Here is an 11,509-nt window from a genome sequence, read left to right as displayed (position 1 = left end):
AGTAGGTGACAAAGGCAGGGCTCAAATCCTGATTTAGTCTGAGACAGTTGTCAGGGAATGCTAAGAAGTTGACGTGACTTGTTTTGAGTCACACAGCCAGTAATTAATCAGAGGTCTGGTTGGCTTCTGCTCTGGCCTCTCTACCCACTAGACTACACTGCCCCTCCCTGTCAAAGAAGAGTCTTAGTCAACTGATGAAGATTCCTGTGTGCTCAGCCAGTTATTTGTCATCATGAATGTGCAAGTGAACATTTGGCTTCATTCATCCATCTCTTAGGTGTTTTGTGACTGTCAATCAGTGTCCCAGGTCCTGGTCACCTTTCTATGCAACTCAAGGAGGAAGACTAGACATTGACTGTGACCTGGCATTTCATATCTTTGATTATAGGACCCTAGGCCCTATTGAGGATGAGAGATGCAGATATAAAGGGGCCCTCCGAGGACTTCTAATCCAACCTGAAATAAACTGAGGCTTGGGGATGTGAGGTGACTTGATCAGGATCATAGAGGCAGAATTTGAACCCAGGTCCCTTGACCTCAGAGCCGGGGTTTCTTCTACTGCTTCCCACATTGCTTACTGGCTGTAGCCATGCCTTTTCTTAGAACTTGAGGGAGATCCCATTTCCAAAATGTTCCATGCCTTGCAAGATATTTCAGTTCAGTGATGAATGGTAGCATTGGAAAATATTACTCCGAATATTCTCTGACCTTGGGGAGCTATAGAATGCCTTGGTCTCTCAAAATGATAAAGTAACTGCCATTGATAGAAGTGGCTTATCATGCATTTTCTTCCTTGGAGACGAGGTTACTGAATGAAATTAAAACCAAATCAGCAAATCTCAAGCAGTTTTCTAGAGTCCCAGATATAAACCTGAAGGCCATGAAGCTTGTTCTCTCTAGGATCAAAGCCCCCACTTGTCCACTTGCTCCATGCTAAGTTCAGCTTCTCAGGTTCTGGGAGGCAAATGAGACATTATTAGGCAAAGTGCTTTAAAGTCTTCAAACATCATATAACTGAGCAGTCATCACTGCTGACAAAATAACAGCTGATATTTCTATAAAACTTTAAGGCCCCAGAGTACTTTACATAGGTTATGTCACTTGACTCTCACACAACCCTTTGAAGGAGACATTATTTTCACCCCTATTTTGCAATGAAGGCAACTGAGGCTAAGAGAGTGTAAATAACTTGGCCAGGGTCTCTCAGTCAGTAACTGAAGTGAGATTTTTAAGTCATTTTGAGGAAGGGGAGAGAAAAGGACATTTATGCCATTTGAGATCTGCTCAAGCAAGAGGTCTTAAGCTTTTTTGTGTCCTGACCACTTTGGCAGTTGTCTGGTGAAACCAAGGAACCTCTGCTCAGAGTCGTGGTTTAAAATGTAGAAAAGAAAATCCATAAGATTATAAAGGAAACCAGTTAGAGAGAAATGCAGTTATGAAGACACTTTTTTAAAAGTTCATAAACTGCAGATTAAGAACCACTGGATTCAAATATACCTTTTAAATGAAATAAATCCCTTTTCCTATGGATATAACAGTAAGGGAAGTTTGGGGTGGGAAGAGAAGGGGTGGGGAGATAGTGCAGGCATATTTCATCCATGTAAGGGACTCCTGGTGTAGAAACGTTTTTCACTAACACATACTGGGAATTTGCTAATATCTGTTCATCACAGAGAGTTGCCTAAAGTCACTGAAAGAATAAATGATTTTCCCAGGCCCAAACAGTCAGGGAACTTCAAAAACAGTGAATCTCAAACATAGGTCCTTGCAATTCCAAATCCAGCCCTGCAACCACCACACTGGCCAGGCTGCTCCCAGAGACGGAGGGGAAGGGAGGAAGATGCTGCTGTAAGACAAGATATGGGGGCTTGATGTGAGACCACGGACCACAGGAGAGGCTATGGAGAAGAGGCCTCGAGATTCCCCTGTGGATCACAGAGCTTCTGGGATAAGCAGGACCACAGGAAGATGTGCTACCACGCTTTACTGTGTTTGGCTAACTGGTACCCAAATGTGCCATTGGCTGGATGTGGATTTGATGCCTATTTAAATGTGCTCTTTTCATCTCTTCTCCTCCACCCAATCCTGTTTTCCTCCCTATGTTTTACACACACACACACACACACACACACACACACACACACACACACACACACACATACATTTTCTTCTCTCTTCCTTGCAGCTAGGAAGGAGGGAGTCTTTGAGAAGGAGGTCAGAAACCTCAGGCCTAGATCCACCTTGGCAACTGTGTGTGACCTTAGCCACATCATAGGATTACAAGAGAAATACATTAGAGAGAAATACTTATGAAAATTCTTTTGTAAAAAAAAGGTCCCAAACCCCAGGTTAAGAACTGTTTGATTAGAGAGTTCCTTTTAAATGGAATAAATTCCTCTGATCCTCAGTTTCCTTGTTTGCAGAATGAGGAGGTTCTACCAGGTTATTTCTAAGATCTCTTCTGTTCCAATCATCTGAAGTGATTATTGGGACTGTTAAACCCTTGATCCTGGAGAAGACTAAGGGGGTATGGGGCATGACAGCTAATATTTGAATGGCTGTCATGGGGTAAAGGAGGTCAGCTCTGTCCTGTTTGGTCCCACAGGGCTGTACTAGAAGCAATGGGGGGAAGTGACAAAGACACCAACAAGTATAAACATTAGACACAGTGTCTGAACATGACCTGGGCTGCCCCAGGGGGTGCTGCATTCCCTTTCTTCGGAGACCATCATGCAAAGGCTGACAGCTCCCTTGACAGCCAGTTGCAGAGAGAATGCTTGGCCAAGAATGGGTGGGAGCTTTCCTGGGGTCCCTTCCACGTCCACGATTCTGTCATCTTGATTCTGTAGCAGTGAATCCTGTGGTAACAAAAGCCTCAATCTACATCCAGGTCCTCTAGATTCAATAGAGACCACTGGCTTTCTATTGTGGCAAACTTACTTTGGGCATGTTGTGGTGCCTTTGTATGGTTGTTGTCTTTCGTTCTCGAGGAGGACCAAAATGACATCACCATGATAAAGGGAAGTTTCAATGTGTACGACTGGCTAATTAGAACAATAGGAGATTGGAATGCTGTACCATAGATTGGGCAAAGACAATCTGTGCGAACATTTGGGGTGGTTATTCCAAATCTGTTCATCCTACATTCCCTTTGTGCTGTTTCAATTCTGCTTTGCTCATAGAGCATAGCACCTTTTCTGATGTGGGCATGCCATGCTGATCAGTCCTGTGCCAGTGTCTCCCATGTCCCACAATCAAATCCAAAGTTCTTGAGAGAGACCTTGTATCACTTCTTCTGACCATCATGTGAACCCCAGGTGAGTTCTCCATAAAACAATCTTTTTGGCAAGAGTAAATTTTGCATTTGAACAACACGGCCAGCCCATCAGAATTGTACTCTCTGAAGCACAGTTTGAATGCTTGGCATTTTGAACAAGGACCTCAGTGTCTGATACCTTACCCTGCCAGGTGATCTTCAGAATCTTCCTAAGACAGTCCAAATGGAAGCAATTCAGTTTCCTGGAATGGCGCTGGTAGACTGTCCATGTTTCACAAGCATATAACAATGAGGTCAGCACAACAACTCTTCAGTATGGTAAACCTTCAGTTTGGTAGTCAATCAAATACTTCTTCTCTCCCAAACTTTTCTTCAGAGTCTCCCAAACACTGAGCTAGCTCTGGCAATGCATGTATCAACCTCATTGTCAATGTGTACATCCCTGGAAAGTACACTACCAAGGTAAACAAACTTATCCACAGCATTCAAAACTTCTCCATTTGTTGTAACCAATGGTTCCACACATGAATGGTGTGGTGGTGGCTGATGGAGCACCTGTGTTCTCTTGGTGTTAATTATTAGGCCAAAATTAGCACAGGCAGCAGAGAATTGATCCATAGCTTGTTGCATCTCAGCTTCAGAGGTTGGGTTGAGTGCACAATCATCTGCAAACGGAAAATCATGCACCAACACTCCTTCCACTTTGGTCTTGGCTTGTAGCCTTTTCAAATTGAAGAACTTATGGTAATTGACTTATGGTAGTTGACCCTGATGCCACATTCTTCCTCACTGAAAGCATTTGACAACATGGCTGAAAACATCATGCTAAAAAGCATGGGAGCAAGCGCACAGCCTGGTTTAACTCCATTAGTGACTGGGAAGGCACAAGAGCATTGTCCACTATCCAGTACCTGGGCAAACTTGCCATCACCAAATTGACATACAATGCTGATGAACTTCTCTGGGCAACAAAATTTTGACATAATTTTCCATAAGCCCTCATGACTAACAATGTCAAAGGCCTTGGTCAGATCTACAAACAATGTGTGCAGACCTCTGTTCTGCTCCTGGCATTTCTCCTGGAGTTGTCAGACAGCAAACACCATATCAACTATTCCTCAGCCCTTTCTGAAGCCACACTGGCTCTCAGGTATATGACCATCTTCCAGGTGAAGGATGAGCCTATTAAGGAGGACTCTATCAAGAATATTGCCAGCAAGGTTTAAGAGAGACCCTCCCCCAATGTGATTGTCACAGGACAATCTATTCCCTTTAACTTTATAGACATGGACAATGGAGGCATCCTTGAACTCCTGGGGGATAACTTCCTCTTGCCATATAACCTGGAAAATTTCAGTCAGCTTCTGTATGAGCAATAGTCCCCCTACTTTGTAAATCTCAGCTGGAATAGAATCAGCACGAGATGCTTTGCGGCATGAAAAGAGCCTAATGGCCCTCAAAGCCTTTTCTTCAGTTGGAAGTTCAGCTAAGGAGGGACTGATTTCAACCTGTGGTCAATGGCCTCAGCATTGATTGATTATGATCTGTTGAGAACACTATGGAAGTGTTCAGCCCTTCTCTCTAGGATCATGTCCTTATCATTAATCAATGTGACTCCTTCAGCACTGAGTAGTTGTGATGCACCATAGCTTTTTGGTCCATAAATAGCTTTCAGGAAATCATAAAAGTGCTTTGGGTTGTTGCTATCCACATAAAACTGCATTTCCTCTGCCTTCTTACTGAACCAGGAATCCTGCATCTCTCTAAGCTTTGCTTGTACTTTGCTTTTGATGGAATTAAATGCTGCCTTCTTAGAGGTGGATGAACTCTCCTGCTGGTAAATCCTGTGGAGTTCACATTTTTCATTTAGCAGCTTCTGAATTTCCCCATAATTTTCATCAAACCAGTCTTGGTGTTTGTGAGTGTTCTGACTCGGATGAGCAAATGCAGTGCTATACACCAAATCTCTGAGAGCTACCCACTCCTTTTCTGCTCCACTGTTGCCAACTGTGTGTTGGCTCAACTTTCCCTCCAAGTTAGCAATAAACTGTTCACACTCAGAGAAGAGCTCTAATTTGTTGACATTAATTTTTCTGGTAGTCATTTTGCCTTGCGGGAGGTACTTTTGATGAATGTGAATATTTAGCTTGGAAAGGATAAGTCTATGTTCAGTCCAGCACTCTGCACCACACATTGCCTTTGTCACTCTCACATCTTGTCTGTCTCATCTCCTGATAATGACATAGTCTATTAGATACCAATGTTTGCTGCGAGAGTGCATCCATAAAGTTTTATTGTGTTTAGGTAAATGGAAAACAGTGTAGGTGATGAGAAGGTCATGTGATGCACAAGTCTTCAGCAGTAAATGACCATTGCTGTTGCTGTTTCCAACTCCATTCCTCCCTAGGATTCCCTGCCAAGTCTACTAGTCTGAGCCTACTCTAGCACTAAAGTCACCCAGTATTATAAGCTTGTCCTCTTTTGGCACATTGACGATAAAGGTCTCTAGGTCTTCATAAAATCTGTCTTTGAATTCATCAGGGTTTGTCATGGTGGGAGCATAGGCACTGATCATAGTGGCATGGCTATTTCCTGTGAGTGGCAATCACATTGTCATGAGCCTGTCATTCACTCCTTTTGGCAGGCATACCAGCTTGCTGACTAGATAAGTTTTGATCACAAAACCCACACCAGCTTCATGGTGCTCCCCCTCACTGCACCCACTCCAGAAAAATGTATACCCAGCTCCAACTTCAGTAAGCTGGCCTTCATTTGCCAACCTTGTTTCACTCTGGGCTGCAATTTGGATGTGATACCTGTGGAGTTCTCTTGTAACAAGAACAGTTCATCTTTCAGGTCTACTGGATTTTGTGTTATCTATAAGTGTGCACACGTTCCATGTGCCAATGATGAATGGAATCATCTTCGCAGATGTTTTTGTGCATTTTATCCATTTTTTTTGTTTCAACCACAAAGTGGGATTCCCTACCTGTTGCAATAATCAGGCAGGGGTTGGCTAAGCAGACAATTTTTAAAGCACCTTTTCTAGCCCCCTTCCTCACACCATGAGATAAGCAGTATAATCCTTAAAAGACTGCACAGATACCCAGGGGGCTGCCAAATCCCACTGCTGCTCCCAATGAGAAACACCTCTATGACCTGGGTTGCTTATGTGTATCCACACCTGCTGCTTCATCACTTATCTGTCACCACCAGACTTTGAGGTATAATAGTAAAATGGTATGGGTGGTGTCTTTTGATTTGTGCATAAATTGTATTTAAGTGAGGCAGAGCTGCATGAAATCGTCAGCCTCACTCTCTCCTCCAGAGCCATCATAGTCCAGCCACAGGACAGAGTCAAGATGACTGGTGACGACTCAGGATGCAGTGGATGACCTCGGTGTCTTTGATATCTAACCAAGCTCTAAGTGCTCCACATTGCCTGCTTTAGATGCCTTTATGGCTGTTGGAACAAATTGTTCTCATCCACCCACTCCACCAGGGGAAATCTTCACATGCTTGGGGTAGACAGCTCTCTAACTCACCAATGGATTTGAGACCCCTTGGTTACCCTCAACCTGATCTGGCCTATCTGCTGAAATGGTTTACTGGGGTGTGACTGCTGCATATACTGCAGCTTCTTGAAGTCACAGGTGAGGGTTGGGTGGAACAGGTGGACACCAAAGGTGGAAAGAGCGCTGAAAAGGGCTCAGCAGCCATCACACTAAAGGCACTGGTCCTTCCTGAACACACCCTACACCCCAATGCCCTTGCATAGAGAGATTATGGCTTTCCTTTCTGATGGTGACAGCTGAGGGCCCTGAAAAGAGCCTTGGGAATAGGAGTGCTCCCTCCAAACCATTAGGCTTGCTTGCAGACCAGCCCCTGCAGACATCAGTAAGGAGAGAACTCATTGTAGGGAAAAAGGTCATCTTCCTCACCACCAACAGCAACCAGTATCTACTGCCCCCAACAGGTGGCTAGGCATAAGAGTACTGAGAGCGGTAGGACCACTCGCCTTGCTTCCAGCCATCACAACCAGGACCTGGGAGTTGGCTTCTGTGCAGAAGGGGCCACCTCTTCCCACCAATGACCAAACAAACAAACAAACTGCCCCTCTCAACGAAGTGGAGCCAGCTCAGCTGAAGCAGCAGGGGATCTTGAAGGAGAGACAGGAGGAGGCATGTGCCAGCCAAGTCAAACCACTACCACCACTTTGCCCACCATCTTCCCTAAAATCCCAATGGAGACACTTCAGGACCCTTAACCCAAGAGCCTTGGGAATAGCTGTGCTTCTAATATGGTGACAGCAGCCATCATCCTGGGAAGACATAATCAGCCTGATAACTGATCCCGTAGGGGCTCCAGTCACAACTCCTGAGACCCAGAAAACAAAATTCTTTCTAGCAAAGGCCTTGGCCCTGTCAAATGTCTTAATATCCATCAGAAACTGATGGGATTTGATCAGTGAAATTAACACCAAGGAAGAGGCCTTGACTGCCTGCTTTGCTCCTGAACCCTAAGGACCATGGGACCTTTTCATTTGACTATCCCTATAGGTTGTCTCCCCAATTAGAATAGAGGTTCCTAGAGAGCAGAGGTTATCTCTTTTCCTATTTTTATTCTCAGTGCTTAATATAGAGCTTTGTATACAGTAAATGCTTAATAAATCTTTTTATTCATTCATCCATTTACAGCAGTTGCATTGCAGCCATGACATTCTTGGAAACAACAAAATATCCTGGTCTCCTCGAATGAGCACATATGACCTCCCTGTCTGATTGGTAACACACACTTCTCCCTCAGTGATATGTTTTTCATTGTTTCCAAAGTCTGGGGGAGGGGAAAGTCTCAGGTTCAAATCTTTCAACCTCCATCCCAACTCCAACTACAAGTCTGCCACACATTTCTTTTTTTTATTCAATTTTATTTTCAGTTCCAGGATCTCTCCCTTCCCCTCAGTCAGAAGGAAAGAAAAAAAATCAATACAAATATGTATACTGAAGTAAAAAACTGACTTCATTAGCCATGGAGAGAGAAACAGAGACAGAAAGATACATGAGAATGACAGAGAGAAGAAAAGAGAGGAAAGGGAAAGTGAAGAGAAAAAAGAGAGGAGAGGGGAGAAGAGGGGAGGGAGGTGAGAATGAAGGGGAGGGGAGGAGAGGGGAGGGGAGGGGAGGAGAGGAGAAATGTTCCTTTTTTAGTCCATCAGCTCTCTATCTGAAGCTGAGTAGTTTGCGGTACATATCAAGGCCAAATGCCCAAGGATGTATGCTACAGTGGGGACTGCTACTTATTGCTGGTGTGGCTTTGGGCAATTTACTTAACCTGTCTGGGTCTTGAAGGAAGCTGAGAAGCCTAAGATGTGGAAGGGAGAAGGGGCTCCTAGTTGGAAGAATGCCCTGTTCAAAGGTATGGAGGCAGTAGATGGGATGTTGGGTGCAGAGAGCAGTTCAGATTCCCATTTGTCTGGAATGGAGGGAATAATGGGCAGTGAACTGGAGGGGAGCTCATGCCAAAGCCCTTCATGAGCAGTATTCGGGTGTCCTCAAAGAATATGGAGGAAAGATGTAAAATCTCGGAAGGACTTGCATTTGTCTGGTTTTCTGCTGGAATCAATCTCATTCACTTCAGTCATCCACATATCCAGCTGATGTTCTAAAAGTCCAGTATAAACATTTGAGCCATGTCAGCTTTCTTATTAGTAGTTCTACTGGTATTTGGTCTAGACCTGTGATTTCATCAGTGCAGGGAACTTCCAGTGTGGAGTTTCCTTCCACCAATGCAGCTCTGTATCTACTCTTGATGGTATTAAAGACCGCTGGGAAGTGAAAGTATGGGTCGGTAAGGGAGACACTGAGAGGTTAAGTGATTTCTGCAGAGTCACACGCACAGCCTGTGTCTGAGGGAGGTCTTCCTGACTCCAAGGGCAGCTCTTTCTCCACTGTGCCTCTCTGATGCCATGACGATGGGGGAAATTTGGAACTCTTGCATAATACATTAGGAAATAAACCCCAGTGACAGATAAAGTGAATTACAGATAGACTAGGAAGGAATTCATTGGAGGAAGTCATTCCAAATGACTTTACCTCAATCTAATGCTCTAACTGACAGGAGAAAAACAAATCATTTCGTTGTGACAGTATCACCACAATTCTAAGTCACACAAAGAAAGAACGTGCCGCTGAAACCCCCATTCAATACATGACGTTCTTTAATAATGGCCCTGAGTTAATGGTTGAATTGTGACGTTATTGTCATGATTCCTGAGGCTCGCAGAGAGAACTTCCCACAGAATACTGAATCTATGATTTTAAATCGAAAACTAGCTTATTGCGTCCTCACATCAAGGATAAACCAGGAGTGCTCAAAGTAGTGAATGTGCAAAGAAGCCCCAGGTTTCAGTCAAATATCACACAGAAATAGGGCTCTGGGCCTCTGAGGGTGGCTTTCAGCTTCCCCATGGCAATTTGCTGTCTGGAGTTTGGATGAGATTCATTAGCACTTCTGACAGACCCGCTGTGAGGTGGGATTCCAAAACCCCTCATTCTACCAGATTGTCATTGAAACACGCTTTGGGTTGGGAGGCCCCCAGATGCTAAACCAGAGTCTTTCTGAGCCAAGCATCTGAGTAGTGGCTCTATATAGTAGCCAGGCTTATTGTACCTCCTGAATTCATTGTCTGAGGCCTAAACCACTGAGGAACGTCAAATCACTTAGAGAATGAACCAGAATTCTCTTTGTCCATGATCAGAGGATCCTAGATTGAGAGCTAGAGGGGATCTTAGAGAACAGCCAGTCCAACATCTCGTTTTACAGATGAGGAAACTGAGGTGCGCAAGGACACTAAGTGACTTGCTCAGGAGCATGCAGCTAGTTAATATTGGAGGCCAGATCAGAAGTCAGGTCTTCCTAATTCCAAGTCACTGTTCTCTCCACTGTGCCACCTAGAGATGTCTAGAGAATGCCAAAGGTCCCAGAATCATGCAGCCAAAGGATGCATTAAGTAAAAGTCCCACACTCCCCCCCCTCTTTTTTTTATCAGCTATGTATAGTGGCTATCCTCTGAAAGGGAACTGAGAATCATTTTTAAAAAAACACTAGACTTATGATTCTATAAGTAGAAGGCATTCCCAGTGAGGAAAGACCCTCTATCAGAGCAGATCAGCCCCATATCCATTTTAAGTATTAGAGTTGCCAGGGTCCTGGGGAAGTGACTTACCTAGGGCCAATATGACCAGTATATGTCACCTATATAACTTGAAGCTGAGGCCAAAACTCTATCCACGTGTGATACAATTTCTTTATTTTTTAGAATAATTTTTAGGTGATAAATTATCATTTGTTCAACTCAATGGGATTTTTGAAATATTTCATTGGAGGCATTAACTTCAACCTCAAAGTAAAAAGAAATGCAAATGTGAGGAACACTGGGCAAGGTGGTGCTAGGTGGAGGCTCCTCCCCCCACCCCCAAGAGGGTAGGAAGGGCACAGAGCAGAAAGACATAGGACAGGCAAGCAAGGATGGCACCAGAGAAGAGAGTAGGGACATTATGACTCACAGATACACTGAAGTGTTTGGCAGAAGGCATGGCCATTGAACCAGATTTTCATCCCTTTACTTGTTTTAGATTCTGAAGAATCCTTGGTTAGATAAACTAGATAAACTTGGTTAAATAGACAGTGGAGTCATTGGGCTTTCATTAGAAGATGGCATGTGTGTGTGTGTGTGTGTGTGTGTGTGTGTGTGTGTGTGTGTGTGTGTCCTTCCAATGGCAGCCTTCTCTGATACCTCATAATGACCTGGAGGTGAGCCTGGGCTCTGAAAAGCAGCTGCCATCAAAGTCTGACAGGTTCAACATGCTACAAAGACTTTGAGGACAACCCTGAAGTCTTTCATCTAGAAAGCAGCCTAGTTCAATGGAGGGGGTGAGATGGTATCAATGAGTCAGGAAGACCTGAGTTCAAATTCTGTCTCAGACACTTACTACTAGTATGACTACTAGTATGACTTGTAATTCACTTTAACCTCTGTCTGGCTCAATTTCCTTGTCTGTAAAATGGGGATAATGTTAGCACCTACCTGGCAGGGTAGTTGTGAGGATAAAATGAGATCATATTTAAAGGTACCTTACAAACCTTTAAACACTGGATTCTTCTTCTTCTTCTTCTTCTTCTTCTTCTTCTTCTTCTTCTACTACTACTACTACTACTACTACTACTACTACT

This window comes from Notamacropus eugenii, chromosome 3 (assembly GCF_028372415.1).
Source record: "Notamacropus eugenii isolate mMacEug1 chromosome 3, mMacEug1.pri_v2, whole genome shotgun sequence".
Lineage (NCBI taxonomy): Eukaryota > Metazoa > Chordata > Mammalia > Diprotodontia > Macropodidae > Notamacropus > Notamacropus eugenii.
The sequence above is the reverse complement of the archived record's forward strand: the minus strand, read 5'-3'. Positions refer to the sequence as shown.